Genomic DNA, 21074 nt, shown 5'->3' with positions numbered 1-21074 from the left:
ATCACCATCCCAAGATCCACATAATCACCCTGAAGAATGCCCCACAACAGCCGTGCACGCTCTTGATCTTCCAGTGTATGTCAGGCATGCATAGCGTAGCAATAATAAGATCCAGATTAAAGTCCTCTGGAGTCTTATCATTCCAAGTGTCCTGACCGGGCTTCCTTGTGGGCTGCTCAATCACCTTCCTAATAGCGTCAGCACTATACTCCGCAATCATTCCTCGCACCACCGTGAAGCCATTCTTCTTAGCCTTCGCATTCGCATAGAACTCGCGAATAACACTAATGGGCACAGCAGTGGGTGCCTCGCAAAAAGGAACCCATCCCATCTCCAGAATCATCTCCAACAGCTTACCATCCTTCCCCGATGGCAGAAAACCTCTTTCCTTGATGATAGGCTTCAAAAGAAGCCTCGTATACTCCGCTTCAACCTCAGGAGTAGAAAACCTCGGCCTCACACCACCCACACTCGAAGAATCGGTGGTGCTGCTGCTTACTTGTGTTCTTTGTCTCTTGGGTGCCATTGGAATTGAGTAGAGAGAATAAGAGTTTGTGTTTGAGAGAGAATTTGTGTTTGAGAATTTTTTGAAGTGGTGAAGAAGTTTGTGTATAAGTATATGTATTTATAGGAGGTGAAAAGAGAATTATATATGGAATAGAAGTGGGATTTGATTATGGGAATAGTGGAATAATGGGATTGATTTAGAGAGGGAAATTTGGGATGTGGGAGAGTAAAATTCAGGTAGGAATTGATTTTGTAGCAAAAATCCTGTTTTTCCTCTTCAAAACTGCTATTTTTATTTTTCCGAGTCGGGACCTCGGCGCGGGCGTGCGCTAAGAAAGCGCGGGCGCGCTCTACTTCTGCCAAATCGGCGCGGCCGCGCGCTAGGTCAGCGCAGGCGCGCCGTGTCTAAGAAATTTCAGCGCGGCCACGAGCTAGATTAGCGCGGGCGCGCCTAGCTTCTGAAGTTTTTCTGATTTTTTTGTGATTATCTCTTTTCTTCTTGCTTCCTCTACTTACTAATGTACAACAAACATGAGTTACCTCCCAAGAAGTGCTTGTTTTACGTCGTTAGCTTGACGTAGAAACTCGAGATCAAACAGACAACAAAACGGCACTAACCACCTCGCGGTTTGCCGTGTCACCATAGTAATGCTTCAACCTCTGACCATTTACCTTGAATGCTTGGCCCGGATCATTCTCAAAAATCTCCACCGCTCCATGTGGAAACACAGTTTTGACAACGAACGACCCTGACCATCTTGACTTCAACTTTCCAGGAAAAAGACTGGAGACGAAAGTTGAACAAAAGAACTTGTTGCCCCGGCACAAATGATTTGAGCACTAGACCCCGATCGTGCCACCTCTTGACTTTCTTCTTATACATTTTGTTATTCTCATAAGCTTGAAGTCAAAACTCGTTGAGCTCATTTCATTGAAGCATCCTCTTCTTACCAGCTACATCCAAATCCAGATTCAATTTCTTCAAAGCCCAATACGCTTTATGCTCTAGCTCCACCGAAAAATGATACCCCTTACCATGAACCAACTGGAATGGCGACATTCCCAACGGAGTCTTGTATGCTGTTCTATAAGCCCAAACAGCTTCATCAAGCTTCAAAGACCAATCTTCCTCGATGGACACACAAATTTCTCCAAAATACGCTTGATCTCTCTGTTAGACACCTCAGCTTGACCATTTGTCTGAGGATGATAAGTCGTAGCAATGCGATGATTCACATTATACCTTTGCATCATAGCGGTGAACTTGCGGTTGCAAAAATGCGACCCCTCATCATTGATTATGACTCTTGGAGTTCCAAACCTTGTTAATATCTGCTTGTGAAGAAAATTAAGCACCACTTTTGCATCGTTTGTTGGCAACGCCTTAACTTCAACCTATTTCGACATATAATCAACCGCCAACAAGATATACTGATTGTTACAAGATGAGATAAATGGCCCCATGAAGTCAATTCCCCAAACATCGAAGACTTCAACCTCGAGAAGTATATTAAGAGGCATCTCATCCATTTTGGACATATTACCCACATGGTGACATCGATCACATTTCAAAATGAACTGATGAGCATCTTTAAACAAGGTTGGCCAAAAGAAACCTGCTTGAAGAATACGAGTTGCTGTCTTTTCTCCCCCATAATGTCCTCCATAAGCTGTTGAGTGGCAATCTCGCAAGATCCCCCCCGTTTCGCTGTAAGTAATACATCTCCTGATGATTTGGTTAGCTCTTTGGCAAAAACGAAATGGCTCATCCCACATATACCACTTTACTTCATGCAGAAACTTCTTTCTTTGAGCGTACGATAAGTCGGGAGGCATGACATTGCTTACAAGGTAGTTCACAATATCTGCGAACCACAGTTCTTCCTCTTGCACTCCAAACAACTGCTCATCGATAAAAGACTTATTTATCAATGTCTTGTCCAGTGAAGTAACATTAGGGTTCTCTAAACGCGAAAGATGATCAATGACTTGATTTTCAGTCCCTTTTCTGTCCTTGATCTCTAACTCAAACTCCTAAAGTAAAAGAACCCATCGAATCAACCTTGGCTTTGAGTCCTTCTTCAAGACAAGATAACGAATTGCAGCATGATCAGTAGAAACTGACACCTTTGTCCCGAGTAGATAAGATCAAAATTTCTCAGAACCATAGACAATAGCCAAGAGTTCTTTCTCCGTAGTAGTATAATTTAGTTGAGCACCATTCAAGGTCTTACTAGCGTAGTAAACCACATGAAATATGTCTTTATTTTTCTGCCCAAGAACTACCCCAACTGCATAGTCACTTGTATCATATATCATCTCAAAAGGTTCATCCCAGTCAAGTGCATTTATGACAGGTGTCGAGATTAAACTCTTCCTCAATGTCTCAAAAGCGGCAAGGCACTCATCATCAAACTTGAAAGGGACATCTTTCTCTAGCAAACTGCACAATGGCTTCGAAATCTTAGAGAAGTCCTTGATGAAACGTCTATGGAAACCCGCATGACCAAGAAAACTGTGAATTCCCTTACCATAAATTGGTGGAGGAAGATTTTCAATGACCCCCACCTTAGCTTTGTTCACCTCAAGACCCTTACTAGAAACCTTATGCCCAAGAATAATGCCCTGTCCACCATAAAGTGATATTTCTTCCAATTGAGAACCAAGTTGGTCTCAACACACCTCTTGAGATCATGTCCAAGATTCTGCAAGCATTCGTCAAAAGAATCGACAAATACAGAGAAGTCATCCATGAACACTTCCACATTCTGGCCAATCATATCAGAAAAGATGGTCATCATACATCTCTGAAATGTGACTGGTGCACCACACAGACCATAAGAAACTCGTCTGAAGGCGAAAGTACCAAATGGACAAGTGAAGGTAGTCTTCTCCTGATCTTCTGGAGCGATACAGATCTAATTGTAACCCGAATAACCATCCAGAAGACAATAATACTCGTGACCAGCCAACCGGTCAAACATCGGGTCAACGAAAGGTAGAGGGAAAGTGATCCTTCTTAGTGGCCTTGTTCAGCTTCCTATTGTCTATACAAACTCTCCATCCCGTGACTGTTCGAGTAGGAATGAGCTCATTATTCTCATTAGCAACAACTGTGATACCTCCCTTCTTTGGTACACACTGAACTGGACTCACCCAAGAATTTCTTTCTTCACTACTTCCTTCATGATCGGATTAAGTCTTCTTTGCTGCTCAACCATAGGCTTGCTACCTTCCTCTAGCAGAATTTTATGGATACAATAAGAAGGGTTGATTCCCTTAATATGTGCTATAGTCCATCCAATTTCCGATTTGAACTCTCTTAGAATCCTCAAAAGCTTCTCCTAGTCGCTACCTGAAAGGTCAGATGCAATAATAACAGGAAAAGTAAATGCATCACCTAAAAATGCATACCTCAAATGTTCAGGTAAAGGCTTAAGCTCAAGAGTAGGAGCTTCCTCAATAGATGGCTTGAGGCGTTTAGGAGCTTTGTTCAATTCCTCCATTCCAAGATATTCAAAAGGCATATCAATCTTCCTCTTCCACGGAGAAGCATTCATATATTGCAATTGCTCCTCTCCTTCATCATCTTCACTATCTGAATTCCCCAATAAGGCCTTCTCTAAGGCATTAGACCTTAGCAATTGATCAAGTTCTGAAGTAACTACAGAATCGACCAACTCCACTTTTAAGCACTCCTCATTTTCCGTAGGAAATTTTATAGCATTGAACACATTAAAAGTTACATCATAATCTAGCACTCGTATTGTAAGCTTACCCTTCTACACATCTATCAAGGTTTGGCCAGTCGCCAAGAAAGATCTTCCCAAAATTATGGGAATCTTCTTATCCTCCTCGAAATCAAGAATTATGAAATCAGCAGGTAAGATAAGTTTATCAACCTTGACCAAGACATCCTCCAAAATACCTCACGGATATGTAATAAAACAGTCGGCTAACTGCAAAGTCATTTAAGTTGGTTTTGGATCAGGAAGATTCAACTTCTTGAAGATTGACAAAGGCATCAGATTTATGCAAGCTCCCAAATCACATAAGCATATGTCAAAAGACACTTTTCCAATGGTGCATGGAATAATGAAGCTTCCTGGATCTTTAAGCTTCGGAGGCAACTTCTGTTGCAGCACAGCACTGCATTCCTCCGTGAGAGCGACAATCTCTAAATAATCTAGCTTCACTTTCCGAGAGAGAATACCTTTCATAAACTTTGCGTAACTAGGAATCTACTCAAGAGCCTCAGCGAAAGGTATGTTGATATGAAGTTTCTTGAACACCTCCAAAAACTTCTCAAATTGCTTATCCAACTTTTTCTTCTGCAGCCGCTTAGGAAAAGGCGGTGGAGGATAGATCTGTTTCTCCCATGTATCACCCTCAGAAGGAGTGTGCTCAACAGTAGTTTTCCTTGGTTCCACTTCTGCTTCTTGTTGCTCTACTTCTTCTTCAGCCCCGTTTCTTCATTTGAAACCCGAGTTTGTTCGGGATTCACAACCTTTCCAGACCTCAAAGTGATTGCCTTTACCTACTTCTTAGCTTCCCTCTTCCCTGGCACTTCAGTGTCACTAGGTAATGTACCAGGTTGATGATTTAGCAAGGCATTGGCAATTTGTCCAATTTGATTTTCCAAGGTCTTGATAGAAAAAGCTTGACTCTTACACATAAGCTTCAACTCTTCTAATTCAATTTTTCATTAGCTTGTTGTAGCTGAAGTTGCTGCCTTGGTGCATATTGCGCTTGCTGAAAACCAGGGGGAGTTGTACTGCTTAGCCGGGTACTGCTAATAAGGCTGTTGAACCGTATTCTGAGCGTTGCTCCAGCTGAAATTATGATGATTGCGGTTGTTGGGATGATAAGTGGCTGGCACAGGTTGCTGCGATCGCTGAAAATTGCTCATAAACTGAGTTGATTCACTAGAAATAGCACACTGATCAGTCTCATGGGCACCAGCACACAACTCACAGACACTAGAGATTTGATTAACTCCATAATTGGCCAAGTGTCCACCTTCATCGTCAAAGCCTTAAGTTGGGCAGTTATAGCAGTTGTTGCATCCAACTCCATAATTCCTGCTAATTTTCCCTAAGTCAGTCTCTGAGAAGGATTCTGGTATTCATTAGCATCCATCAGTTCAATCAATTCATAAGCTTCATTGTAGCTCTTAGCCCACAAGGCTCCTCCTGATGTTGCATCGAGCATGGGTCTAGAAGTAGCACCCAATCTATTATAGAAACAGTTTATAATCATCCAATCAGGCATGCTACGGTGTGGGCACTTCCTTAGCATCTCCTTATATCGATCCCAAGCCTCACACAGAGATTCACCAGTTTGCTGAGCAAACTGAGTAAGAGCATTCCTGATTGTAGCAGTCTTCGCCATAGGGAAGAATTCAGTAAGAAACTTTTGAGCAAGATCCTCCCATGTGGTGATAGACCCTGGTGGTAGAGAATGTATATAATGACTCGTATATTTTTATTATTTAAATATGTAATTATTGAGTAGTTTAATAAATAAAATATGTGTATGGGTTCAGTTAGCTGGATATTATTTTGTTATTAATCATATGTGATTATTGGTGTTCGAGGATTATTTGTGTAATTATTTTTTATATATATAAATAATTATTATGTGATTATATTGTGATTTTTGGTGAATTATCTGATGATTGGTGTTGTTATGTGGATGTTTATATGTGGTAAAGTATAAGTATGTTAATTTTATTATGTACAAAATAAAATATAGATAATTAAGGTATTTTTCTGGTAATTTTTGGAGTGATATGATTTTATATTGATTTATGAATATTTTAATTATTTTCTGAATAATTACAAAATTATTTTCTAAAGCCGGGAATCGTCCAACCTCAACCGTTTTTGCATTTTTACAACCCAAAACTCTTTCGAAACTTCCTTCCTAACCTAATCTGGTAATTCCGGACATTTTCCATATTTTGACTTTTTCAATCCGGATTACGGTTTGACCGTGCGCGGCCCGACGTAAAATTTTCGATACGATAACTTTTTTCGATAACATTATCTTCGTACAAAGCATATTCAGGGAATATTCTATCCAAAAGTATATTAAGGAATATTCCAAAACATATTCAGGGAATATTCTATCCAAAAGTATATTCAAGAAATATTCCAAAGCATATTCAAGGAATATTCTCAAAATTTCCTCTATAAATAGCCCTTTCTGTAGTTTTATTTCGCGCATATAATCATTTCACCAGTAAAATTTCATAATTATCCAGAGAAAGTAGTAAGTGTTCTTCGTGTTCTTCATAATTAAACCGTGATTCGAAGGTGTTATCAAACTCCGATTTTGGCGTGCAAGTAGTCGAATCGAAGCTCGCGACAAGAAGAATCAAGTTTTATCAACCATATCACTGTAGATTGAAGTGGATGGAAGATCTATAGTAATATCAATTCGAAGTTCGGGTATCTCTCACCATCTCTCTGTTTTCTCTATTCGATTCCTCCTTTCTCTCCTCCATCCTCTGTTCTTCTGTTCCTCTGCCATCTTCGTCGCTATTTATGCGTGGTGTTGCCTGTTGTGTTGGGTTGTGTTTTGCTTCGGGAAAATTTAACTTCCCTCGGGTTACGATTTTAAAAAAATTCTGATTTTGAGTATCTTCTTGATAAAAAAATATCAAATTTATAAATTCTATTTTATAATTTTTGAGATAGAGTAGTAGTTAAATATTTATTCTCAGTATTATTTGGATTGCGTGATTGGTTTGGAATGTGATTGCTAGATTGTTGAGACGTCGATTATGTTTTGACGGGTAGGCCGGTAAACAAAGGAGGTGTTGCCCGATTTTTGAGAAAATTAAATTCGAAAATACGGGGACACGTCCTGTAATTACTGGAATTACTAGTCGAACGTATACATAAATAAATTATTTTATAAATATTCGACAACCCTATTTTCTGAAAAAAACAGTGTTCTTATTTTTCTGAATATGATCATCGAACTGAGTTCCAATTGTGTGAACCCTAATTGTTATGTATATGATAATAGTACATATAATTACGAGTCGGATTTTGATATTGTTTGGGTAGAACTGATAGCAAGGATATGTCAAGCATACCTAGTCCTCTAACATAGAGTATTTTGACCTTGTAGGTTCTATTTGGAAAACTGAAAGTTGACGTTGGACTAAGGTTAGCCTAGTGATCAGTTGATCAGCTTGGTGAGGTTCCAAGCAAATGACTTAAGTGTTGAAGTCGGATCCAGGATAGTCTTCTAGTAAGGCGATAAATCTGAGCATCCAAGTCAGTCCAAGGTCAATCGATATTAGTTGTAAAGCTCTGCAAGGCAAGTACCCCTTACCATACTCTTGTGGTTCATTATATATGAGTAACTGTTGTTTTATTCTCGTAATGGAACAGAAACGTTTTAAGTTATGTATCCCCTGTAGTTATAAATCACTATTTTCAAATTGTTTTTGGGAAAAGTAACTTCTGAAAATACCTATCTCTAAAGTGTGATTAAAAATGGAACAGAGGTTTTGAATAGTGTGTTGTGACAGAATTGATTTTAACAAGAGATAGGTAAAAGTGATTTTGAAACTGGATAAACGTGAATCAGATATTGGATGGTCAGTGGCATAAGTGGCCCGTTATTAGGTAACGGCCCAGCAAGTGGTTGCGTAAGAGGCTAAGTCGGATGTGCGCACTGGTAGGCCGTTTAGTCCAGCATAACAGAGACCTAGCTAGTCTCTGAGTTCCGGAACAAAAATTGTGGTGAGATAGACTGATCAGCTGTCCCTAGAATTCATCCACTTTTATATCTGATTTTGGTTTAATGGTTCCCGTAACAGAATGAATAGTTTTGTGGTCCCCGTAACGGGACAGACGATTTTGTGGTTCCAGTAACGGAACAAGTGATTGAGGTTCCAGTAACGGAAGAAATGATTTTGGGTCCCCGTAATGGGATAAATGGTTTTATGGTTCCTGTAATGGAAAGGAAGGTTTGAAAATGAAAATAGCATGCTAAAATTGAACTCTGATATTTATGCACAACACACGAGTGTTGATTTTTATTTTACAGAGCATGCTAGTTTTGATATCCAGTTTATACATGTTTTACTTGTTTTCTAACGAATTATGAATTCTGTTCCTATAACTGCTTTACTTTAAATCGTTTTTACTTGTTATTCATATAGTGGTACTTCTGAGCAATTGATTGCTCACCCTTGCAGAATGTTTTATATATGTATTGCAGATCCCTAGGATATTCTTTCGTAGTAGTCGGGCAGAGTTCCAGTTCCTTCCGTGTCAAGCTCCTCTGATATAGTTGTGTTGGACCAAGGATGGTCTATTGAGTTGCTGTATTAAGTTAATTACGTCAGGATAGTTTGTTGTAAGTCAGTTTTGTAATATTTGTAACCTAAATCATACTTAAACCTGAAAAATGTCTTGGAAAAGGGGTCGTGATTAGGTGTAATTGGTGATTTAAATTATATTATGTTTACTATTGTTGTTGGTGACGTCAACTCCTGACCCCGGGGTTGAGGCCGTCACTGTGTAACCAGCACTTCGCTTTATCCCTCAGAGAGAATGGGAATAGTTGTAGTTTGATAGCATCTTCAGTCACACCATTGAACTTGAAAGTGTCGTAGATCTCGATTAAACCCCTGATGTACATGTTGGGGTCTTCAGTAGGAGAACCCCCAAACTGAACTGAGTTATGTATCATCTGAATCGTGCTTGACTTGATCTCAAAAGCGTTAGCCGAGATGGCTGGTTTGATGATGCTTGACTGAATATCATTGATCTTAGGCTGAGAATAGTCTGTCGAAGCCTTAGGATTTTCTGCTTGATCTCCCATCACTACTAAAACTGGTTCCTCGACTTTCTCTTCTTCTTCTAACTTCTTTTCGTCCTCAAAAACTTCCCTTTGAACCACTACAACTTCTTCCTCGGCTTTATCCAGAGTTCTCTTACGAGACCGTGAACGCGTATGCATACACGCTCGCTAGAGTACCTGAAATAAGACAAGAAAATAGATAAGTAACAATGTCTGAGTTAATGAACTTTAACAATCACTGATGACAAACACATAAACAAAAAATAAACACTGCAGTTCGCGGCAGCGGCGCCAAAAACCTATTAGTCGCTAAACACGTGCTAATAATCCACGCAAGTATACGCGTTCGCAAGTAATATAGAATTATTTCTAGTTCGTTCCCACAGAGACTGACTTTGGTTAACTAATTAATTTATGCACTTATACAACAATGATATGGCTATTATCCAATACTAAGACGAATAACAATTTGGGTTTTTGATTATAACTAAGAATTAAACTAACAATTATAACTAAGAGAATAAGAATGGTTGAATTAATATATATAACAAATATGGGATTCTAACTTCATTAAATACTTCATTCAATAGCTTTATTATTCTTAACCTTAGCATGCAATGGTGATGACACTAATCAGATAACATAAAACTGATAAACGCCAACTTTCGTTGCACGAATACCATACTACCAGACATCCACAAAATAGATAGAAGCTTAATAGACACCAATTATATTGAGACCCTATATGTCTATAGAATTTGACAATATAATGGTTTAATGCACAAGTTATCTATCGTGATTACATAGGCAAGTAAGATGGTTAAAATTACCTACGAATCATGCATAACAATAACACATGAACCTATGCTAGCATGGCAAGTTCTAAATCCTTAAATTCACTGTCGTTTCATTATAGATTAACACGCTATCTTATAAGTTCGCGACGCTCATAAGACGAATAAGCACAACCAATACTAGGTTATCATACAATCAACACACACTAAGGTATCGAAATAAATTAACTAAAGAAATCCATAAATAAATCCGCTAGAACCCCACGATAACGATTAGCCCATAATCAGACTCATCATCGACGTGAGTTCCGATGAAAGCATGGTATAATAAATGTAGTCTTTATACTGAATAAATAATAAAATCTAGTAGGAAACAAGATTAAGGTTCACGAAAAAGAAAACTAGCATCCAAGTTACAACTTAGAATAAAGATTCACAAGTAAAAACAAGATCTTCTTCGTCTTTGTTGAATCGTGTTAACACGGTCTTCTAATGGCTCTCCTTGTGCTCTGGTATATCCGTCTCCCTATAAAACATCCTTTATTAAAGTATATATAGCAGCCCATGCAAGATAGAAGTCCTCCATTTGTAAATCAATTGGAATCAGGATTCTGGAATCCCGACCCGGCGTGGCCGCGCGCTTCATCAGCGCGGGCGCGCTGGCTTTCTGACAAATAGGCGCGCCCGCGCGCTAGACCAGCGCGGGCGCGCCGTGATTCTGGATAAACTTCTACATTTCTTTAATTCCTGCTGCAACCGAGTTGGCTTCCAGAGCTTTATTCTTTGGACATCATCCTAACACCATATTAGCACCAAAATAATGATAATTTACCTAATTTTTAGAATAATGCCTGAAATACAAAAACACTAGAAAACACATTAAAATACCAACAACTTGAGTACATTTACACCAATTCAAAGCTTTACGAAGCGTAATAAAGTGTCATAAATGCCACTCAACAAGGACTTTGTGTATTCAGTTGAAGATATGTATCATTTTCTGTTAGTAATTGATAATGCATATCCTAAACTGATTTGTAGCAGCTGTGTATTATATAAACACAGTTTAGGTCATCACATAGTGATTATTTCGAGCATTGTACGACCTAACAGCTCTCAAGAACATCAATATTTCTTGAGAGAGTTTGTAACAGTGTTTATCAGAAATATAAAGAACTGTTATATTTTTATACTAGTTCAAAATGTTTATACAATTGTATTCAACCCCCTTAAACAATTATATCATTACTGGGCAACATTAATAACTATGTACGACTCGACTCGAATTGACAGATACCACTTAGAATTACTCGAACAAGAACACCAAAATATGTTTATTAAGAATATCGAGTGCTTTTAGTTGAGCATCTTGAACTTGTTCGACTCGTTAACTCTCAAAAAATTGATACATGCCCGAATATTTTTAAGTATTTATTCTAAATTTTAGCATTTTGAGTGTAAATTACAATCTACCTATGAATAATATCCCATCCGTACATGCTAACATGAGTTGAGTTTCAATAAATAATATTTTATTTAGTTGAGCAATAGAAATTGGATCCAATTATTTTGATTTCATTTTTATTTTTTATCAGTTGTTCGTTAAAATATGATAGAGTTAAATATCAAGTAAGTGACCGACTGCGTTCAAAAAATTTAAACAGGTCACTTATTGAAAATATAAGTTGAACATATCATCAATTAACTTAATTTGATCATTCCATTAAATTTAAAAATTGAAATTATACAATATTAAAAAATGATAACTGAAAGGATATCTTTGATATATTATTAATTTTGATATTTGTACGATTAAACATAAAATTAAGAACACGTAGATCCTCACCATTATGACATGAATTAAATTGATCCAAATCAAAGTCAAAAAGTCAAACTAGCAAAATCATTTCTGTCAAACATATAAAAGAGATATTCCAGTTTTGCAAAATATCAAAATAATATCTATTATGGAATTTATTTCTAAGGAAATATGATCAAAGAATAAATATCAAGATATGACATTTGTTAGATCTGTGTTGCAACAGAAAGATGGCAACAAGCTCAAATAAGGAATATATCAGAAATATTCTTTAGAGGTCTCGTGTTATATCAAAAATATTTCACTCTTCGCTCAAAAATATATTCTGTTAGGTCACACACACTGTAGAAGGGGGTTGAATACAGTGTATAGTACAATCAAATCAAATTAAGAACACAAGTATGAAACACAGAATAATCTAATTAATAAAACAGTATTGTAATGGAACCGTTCTCTCTCAATGATGAACAATTATCACGAGAGCTGCTAGGGTTACAATGAATAATATTCTTGATTAAGATAACACTTATAGTGTAAACCCTATGTTGTGTTTATATAGACACACAGTTACAAGATAATCTTCTAATTGATATCGAATATAAGTCTGCATCCTAAAATATATCAATTAGTTATCAATTCCTCCAAGTCTTCTATTCTTCATAGAATTCTTCTCCATGCATATCTCTTCTTGTTTTAGTCTTGATCTTCTTTCCTTTCAATCAGCCGCCTTCCTTATCTGAAAGTCCTCCTAAGTCCTGATATTATCTTCTGATGAATATCTTCTAATATCTTAAGTTCTGATAACTTAAGTTCTGATATCTTAAATTTTGACTTCAGTATAAGTACTGATTTCCAGTTAAGTCCTGATTTGTCCTATTAGTCAAGATCTGAAAACTAAACACAAATCATTATTAGACATGACATCACAAATATATCTAAAAATCTCCCCCAACTTGTAAATTAGCATAATATACAAGTTAAATAGATATTTGATGATGTCAAAAACTATTAGATATATTTGATAATGTCATGGCTAATGTGTTTTATGTTTAGTTTTCAGATCTTACTTAAACAGGATAAATCAGTACTTACTGGAAGTCAGGACTTAAGGATATCAGTACTTATATTATCAGGAGATAATCATCAGAATATGGATATCAGAACTTAAGTACTGAAGGACGTTCAGATAAGGAAAGTAGCTGGTTAAAGGATAGAAGATTAAGACAAACATAAGAAGAGATATGCATAAAGAATGAATTCTATGAAGTATAGAATACTTGGAAGAAATATATCTGATTGATATATTTTAGGAAGCAGAATTATATTCCATATCAATTAGCGATTATCTTGTAACTGTGTAGTATAATAACACGGACATAGGGTTTACACTATAAGTGTTATCACAATCGAGAAGATTATTTATTGTAACCCTAGCAGCTCTCGTGATATTTGTTCATCACTGAGAGAGAATAGTTTCATACTGTAACATAGTTTATTGTTTCAATAAAGTTTGTTTTCTGTTACTTGACTTATTAAAGTTTGATTTGATTGTACTATACACTGTATTCACCCCCTCTACAGTGTGTATGTGACCTAACAAGTGGTATCAGAGCCTATCTGTTAACGCACAAACAGTTTAAGATCCAAACACAATCATGTCTGAAACAGAAACTCCAACTAAGCCCACCAAAACTGAAGAACCTCCAAAGACACAAATTCAAAGCCGATATGAGACTATCAGAGTTCCCATATTGAGACCATCTGAATATAACATATGGAAGGTAAGGATGACCATGTTTCTGGAAGCTACAGATCCAGAATATCTTGATAGAATTAAGGAAGGGCCTCACAAACCAACCAAGCTCGCAGTTGCAGTTGCAGGTGAAGCAGCAAAGACTGTGCCAAAGGAGAAGAGTGATTATACTGCTGAAGATATCACATCAATTGCTAAGGATGCTAAGGTACGACACTTACTACATAGTACCATTGATAATGTAATGTCAAACAGGGTAATAAACTGCAAGACTGCAAAGGAGATATGGGATGCCCTGGAAACAAGATGTCAGGGAACTGATACGATTAAGAAGAACAGGAAGACAATACTCACTCAAGAGTATGAACACTTTGACTCAAAGGCTAATGAGTCATTGACTGATTTATATGATAGATTTGTCAAACTCTTGAATGATTTGTCACTGGTTAATAAGGAGTATGATCTTGAAGATTCAAACCTTAAATTCCTGTTAGCTCTTCCTGAATGCTGGGATTTGAAGGCAACAACAATAAGAGACAACTATAATCTTGATGAAACAACTCTTGATGAAATTTATGGAATGCTCAAGACTCATGAACTTGAGATGGAACAAAGACGCAAGAGGAAAGGAGGAAAGTCAAGGACAGTTGCTCTTAAGGCTGAAGAAGAATCCCCCAAAGCATCTACCTCAAGGAAAGACAAGGGTAAAGCTCTTTTCACAAAGTCTGATACTGAGTCATCAAGTTCTGAACGTGATGATGACTCAGAATCTGAAAACTTTCCTGAGACAGATGCTGATGAAGAAATGATGAAGCTGTGTGCTCTTATGGTGAAAGGGATCACAAAGATTGCATACAGGAAGTTCAGGAAGGGAAAGAAGTTTTCCAGGAAAGGCACAAGTTCTGATAAGAAGAATTTCAGAAAATTTGAGAGCAGAGGAGGAAAGTCTGATAGAGGAGATTATACAAATGTCAAATGCTACAACTGTGGTGAGAAAGGCCACATATCTCCTGATTGCAAGAAAGTGAAGAGTGACAAAGGCAAGGTTCTTGTCAGAAAGAAGAAAAGCTGGACAGACACCTCAGATTCTGAAAGTGAGGAGAATTATGCCTTGATGGCAAATGCTGATAAAGCAAGTGCTGAAAGCAGTTCTGAAGCTGCTGAATCAAAGGTACCTCAAACTACTTATGTTTTTCATACTGATGATATTAATGAGTTGAGAAAATATCTTAAAACCATGTTTATAAGTAATAGAGATCAAACTTTAACATGTGAAAGATTAACTTCTGAAACCTGGCTTTTAAGAAAAGAAATAATTTCTTAGAAAAGGAGTTAGCTATGTTCCATCAAACTCAGAAAGATAGAGATGATGCTTTTTATGTTAGGGATGAAGTGCTAAAAATGAATGAATCTCTAAAAGCTGAGTTAGAAAAGGAAAGAGAGGTTATCAGGACTTGGACTAACTCTGGCAGAACAACTCAGAATCTGTTAAGTAGTGAAAACTGGAAAGAGGGCTTAGGGTATGGAGAGGATAAGAATGATAAATGAACTGTAGATATTAAGCCTATAGTTGTTAAACAAAAGCCAAAGATAAAACCTGTTAAGTTTGTAGCTGTAAAGTCTGAAAATGAGAAATCAGAAGTTAAAAAGGAAGTAACTTCTGACAAACTAAAACAGGAAAAGACAACTGAAGTAAACATAGGCTTAATGACAAAGAAATAGTTTAAGCATAAGCTGAAAGATATTAAGAATGCAAACAAGGTAAAATCACCTAGGAAAAATAGGAATGGAAAGGAAAGTGTGAATAAAAGCAATGATTATAAGCCTGTTCTTGAAGCTCCTAGGAAAACGTGTCATAACTGTGGAAGTTCTAACCATCTGGCTTCTTTTTGCAGGAAGAATAAGAACATAAACTCCTTACCTTCAAAGTCAGGAGTTAAGAGTCAGTTTGTTTGATATAAGCCACAAAATCCTTGTTTTCATTGTGGTAGTTTATGGCATTCCATTTATACTTGTAAGGAATATCATAGTTTGTACTATGATTATTATCAAATAAAACCTTCTTTAAAGAAAGTTTCCATTGTTCCTTCTAGTGTAAGTTCTGATTCAAAGTCTGATAGTGTAACTTCTGATAAGAAAAATGTTAACATAAACTCTGATGCTAAATCTGCTGCAAATGTTAACAGACTTAATAAGGCCAAAGGATCCAAGCATGTCTGGGTCCTTAAAACTAATCATTAGTGGTCTTTGTGATTGCAGGGCAACAGGAAAAACATCCTAGTTCTGGACAGTGGATGTTCAGGACATATGACTGGAAATAAAGCCCTGCTATCAGACTTTGTGGAAAAAGCTGGCCCAAGTGTTTCATATGAAGATGGCAACATTGGAAAAACATTGGGATATGGCAATATCAATCTTGGAAATGTCATCATTAAAGAAGTAGCTCTGGTCTCAGGACTTAAACGCAATCTGCTGAGTGTTAGTCAAATCTGTGACAGAGGTTATCATGTGGATTTCTTTGAAGAACACTGTGAAGTTGTAAGCAAATCTACAGGCAAAGTTGTTCTGAAAGGATACAGGCGTGGTAACATCTATGAAGCTAAGATTTCAACAAATACTGATGGTTCTGCAATCTGTCTGATGAGTAGAGCATCAATTGAAGAAAGCTGGAATTGGCACAAGAAACTCTCTCATTTAAATTTCAATAATATAAATGAGTTGGTCTAAAAAGATCTTGTGAGAGGACTGCCAAACAAAGAAAATCCTCATTCAAGAGCAAGACTGAATCATCAATTCTTGAGCCTTATCACCTACTACACGTTGATCTATTTGGTCCAGTGAATGTCATGTCCATTGCAAAGAAGAAATATGCTATGGTCATAGTGGATGAGTTCACCAGATACACATGGGTGTATTTTTTGCACACCAAAAGTGAAACATCATCTATCTTGATTGATCATGTCAGGCAACTGGATAAATTGGTCAAAGATTCTGTGAAAATAATAAGGAGTGATAATGGTACTGAGTTCAAGAATTTGATAATGGAAGAGTTCTGCAAAAACCATGGAATCAAGCAGGAATTTTCTGCTCCTGGAACTCCACAGCAAAATGGAGTTGTTGAAAGGAAGAATAGAACTCTCATTGAAGCTGCACGTACAATGCTTGATGAAGCAAAGCTTCCAACCTATTTCTGGGTTGAAGCTGTGCAGACTGCTTGTTTTACTCAGAATGCAACACTCATCAACAAGCAAGGAAAGACACCATATGAGATGGTGAAGAAAAAGAAGCCAAATCTGAAGTATTTTCATGTATTTGGATGCAAGTGTTTTGTTCTTAAGACTCATCCTGAACAGCTATCCAAGTATGATCTAAAAGCTGATGAAGGGATCTTTGTTGGATATCCACTTTCCATAAAAGCCTTCAGAGTCTATAACTTGAGAACAAGAGTGGTCATGGAATCTATCAATGTCTCTTTTGATGATAAGAAGATTACTGGACTTGAAGATTTTATTGATCATGATCAGTTGAGATTTGAAAATGAAGACTCAAATTCTGATATTGAAAATCCTGACAATCTAAATCCTGATACTACAAACTCTGATGGATCAAACTCTGATGTTATTGAAACTGTGGTAACTATGCCAAAGGAAGATGCACCTATGCAGGGGGAGCATACTCAAGATATAACCACATCTCAAGAAGCATCAGAACATACATCTGGCTCTTCAAGTTCTGATTCGTCAAGTTCTGATAAGCCAAGTACTGATAGTTCTGAAAATCTAAATTCTGAAGAATCTAATTCAGAGAGCATAGTTTCAGGGGGAGCATCAGAAAATGTTAATGAAGACAACATGGATCATGGGGGAGCATCCAGTTCTAGAGAAAACCTTCCATCTGCAAGGAAGTGGACTAAATCACATACACCTGATTTGATAATTGGAAATCCTGATGCAGGTGTCAGAACTAGAACAGCTACTTCAAGTAAATGTTTTTATAATTCTTTTTTCTCAGACTGAGCCAAAGAAAGTGGAAGAAGCTCTTCAAGATGCTGATTGGGTGCAAGCAATGCAGGAAGAGTTAAATGAATTTGAAAGAAACAAAGTCTGGACCCTGGTACCAAGACCAAAGAACAGATCTGTTATTGGTACAAAATGGGTATTCAGAAACAAAACTGATAGTGATGGCATAATTACAAGGAATAAGGCAAGGCTGGTTGCAAAAGGATATTCTCAACATGAGGGAATTGATTATGATGAAACATTTGCACCAGTTGCTAGATTGGAAGCCATAAGGATATTTTTGGCATATGCTGCTCACAAAAAGTTTATTGTCTTTCAAATGGATGTGAAAAGTGCTTTTCTCAATGGAGAATTGGAGGAAGAAGTATATGTTGAACAGCCTCCAGGCTTTGTAGATTCCAAATATCCAGATTATGTCTACAGGCTTGATAAAGCACTTTATGGACTTAAGCAAGCTCCAAGAGCATGGTATGAGACTCTAGCTCAGTTTCTTCTGGAAAGTGGATTTAACAGAGGAACAATAGACAAAACACAGTTCTACCTCAACCATGGAAAGGACTTACTTCTGGTCCAGATATATGTTGATGATATCATCTTTGGTTCTACAAATGACAGACTTTGCAAGAAGTTTGCCAAACTGATACAGTAAAGATATCAAATGAGTATGATGGGGGAACTTAGCTATTTTCTGGGCCTTCAAGTCAAGCAGAATGAAGAAGGTACTTTTATTTGTCAAACTAAGTACACCAGAAATTTGTTGAAGAAATTTGGAATGCAAGATTGTTCAAGTGCATCCACTCCCATGGCCACTGCAACAAAATTAGACAAGTATACAGGTAAATCAGTAGATATTACTGATTACAGAGGTATGATTGGCTCACTACTCTATCTAACTGCTAGTAGACCTGATATCATGTATGCTACCTGTCTTTGTGCAAGATTTCAAGCAGATCCAAGAGAACCTCACTTAACAGCTGTGAAAAGAATTTTTAAGTATCTTAAGGGAACAGCTGATCTGGGATTGTGGTATCCCAGAGAATCAGATTTTAAACTAATAGGTTACTCAGATGCAGATTTTGCAGGTTGCAAAATTGACAGGAAAAGCACAAGTGGAAGCTGCCAATTTCTTGGAGGCAGATTGGTTTCTTGGTTTAGCAAGAAACAAAAGTCAATTTCCACATCCACTGCAGAAGTAGAGTACATTGCTACAAGAAGCTGTTGTGCACAGATTCTTTGGATGAAGAATCAGTTACTGGATTATGGGTTAACATATTTCAAAATCCCTATTTACTGTGATAATCAAAGTGCTATTGCTATAACAGGTAATCTAGTTTAACACTCAATAACAAAGCACATCAGCATCAGGTGCCACTTCATAAGGGAACATGTGGATGAAGGTACAGTCAAAATTTCACTTTGTTTCAACAGATCAACAACTAGCAGATATCTTCACAAAACCACTGTGTGAAACTACTTTTACAAGATTAGTAAATGAACTTGGAATGGTTTCAGGTTCTTTCTCTAAATCTGCTTAGTTTTCAACTGATGCATCAGACTTTATGATCAGTATTTACAAAAATTACTCTATTTGTGTACTCTGTGCTTAATTGAAAACTGCTTAAGTACTGACTGATGTCTGATGTGACTTTCTAAACTCTGACAGTGATATGTCTGTTTATGTAACTATTCAATCCTATGAGGATACCTGTGTTAGATGCTGACCTAGTAATCTTCAATATACTAGAGATCCCATGTTAGAAGTAATTATTTATGTGGAAATCCATTGAAACAAGCAAATTCTGATATTGAGCTTAGTTGAGTTTACTTTGTCGATCTTATTACTAAGTCACAAACTAGAATAATGCTTCTCATCTGTTAAGTTCTGATGTTAGTAAATCTGCTGAATGTACTAAGTGCTGATAAACCTCACTTATCAAAAGAAAAAGGAAAAAGAAAAAGAAATAAAATCAGGTACTCCTTTGAGGTCTAGAGTAAAAATGTGGAAGGGATGACCCAAGTGCATTGCTGGTATTAAGTAATATGCATCCGAAAAGCAAAAAAATTTCTTGGTGACTTTTCACACTCTATGATTACTGGAGAAATACTCTGATAATAGCATAAATTCTGATAAGCAGTCGTGACTCGCTTACACTGAGAAGCCACTGTAAAATGGAATTTAAAAAGATGCACAAAATTAGCACAAAATAGTTGAGGTGGACTCAAGCATGAACTCATTCAATAGTAGGCTTCAGAATAATGACAGATTTTTAGTAAAGTTTTAGTTATGTCTTATTTCTAAGATGTACTGAAGTGAATCAGACTTTACTCCTTGTCTGATATTTAGCTTAATGCACACACTAAACACTACATATGAATGATGAAAATTACTGTAGGTGATCTATGTTATTTTAGATGAAAAGTTTATGTGTCACATTGCATAAATTCTGAGGACAAGTTCTGATGATTCAGTTCTGAAGAATCTATATCAGAATTTATGTAAAAAATTACAAAGATAGGCATTCATTTTTCGAGTTACGAAATCATGTTCTGATAACTGTTAAGTTATGATATAAGTCTAAGTTCTAATATTAAATTCTGATCCTTTACTTGACTTATTTGTGGATAAAATCTAAAAACAGTCTCTTTTTAAATCAGAATATGTTGAGGCGGAATATTAACAGTCACTATAATTAGGGATAGTGGTCCACGTACATGCACAGTAATTCTTACTTGTTTCTTGTGCGCATTTAACCCTGTTTTACCTTTCCAATGACTGTTTTTCTTCTTCTAAGTTTAGGGAGACGAGGTAGAATTAATTCTACCTGTCAGCATTAAATTTCCTTGCAGTCTCCTGACATTCTCTTGCCTATATAAACAAACACTTCACAACAGCCTACACATCAATTCTTTTCTCACAAACTCACCTTCATTTTCTTCATACCAACAAAACCATGGTCAACTACAACATGTTTTTGAACTATGAAACATTCAACATGGAGCTGAGCTGTGAAGCCTGGCAGCAGGAATGGCACGTCACTGCCATTCCTGATGAGATTTGGGACTCGGTTCCCCAGGAGGTTCTCACCCACCTCCTGTTCTTTTACATGGACTACCATCGCCATCTGGAGGGATTGGAGGAGGAAAGGCTGGAAGCTCTCCGCCAGCAAGAGCGAATCATCAGACTCGCTATTCTTTTTGTAGAGAGTAGGAAGAAGAAATAATTTATTTTCTTCTTCCTATTTGTCTTCATCGTCGGCCTTGCCCTGCTTCTTGAGCTAGGACTAAGGCTGTTGATGTTAGGTTTAGAAGCTTAGGACAATCTTGTAAAGTTCTGATGTAATTTAAATTTCATGAAT

General features: G+C 37.0%; 1 non-coding gene across 1 annotated transcript; it reads left to right on the top strand.

Annotated features, from left to right (window-relative positions):
• The first annotated feature begins 5776 nt into the window (after positions 1 to 5776).
• Positions 5777 to 5883, top strand: LOC141716240 (small nucleolar RNA R71). The gene has a single exon (XR_012572957.1). It is a non-coding gene; the product is annotated as a small nucleolar RNA R71 (small nucleolar RNA).
• The last annotated feature ends 15191 nt before the right edge of the window (positions 5884 to 21074 follow it).

This window comes from Apium graveolens, chromosome 3 (assembly GCF_009905375.1).
Source record: "Apium graveolens cultivar Ventura chromosome 3, ASM990537v1, whole genome shotgun sequence".
Taxonomy (NCBI): domain Eukaryota; kingdom Viridiplantae; phylum Streptophyta; class Magnoliopsida; order Apiales; family Apiaceae; genus Apium; species Apium graveolens.
This window is presented reverse-complemented; position numbering and strand designations above follow the sequence as displayed.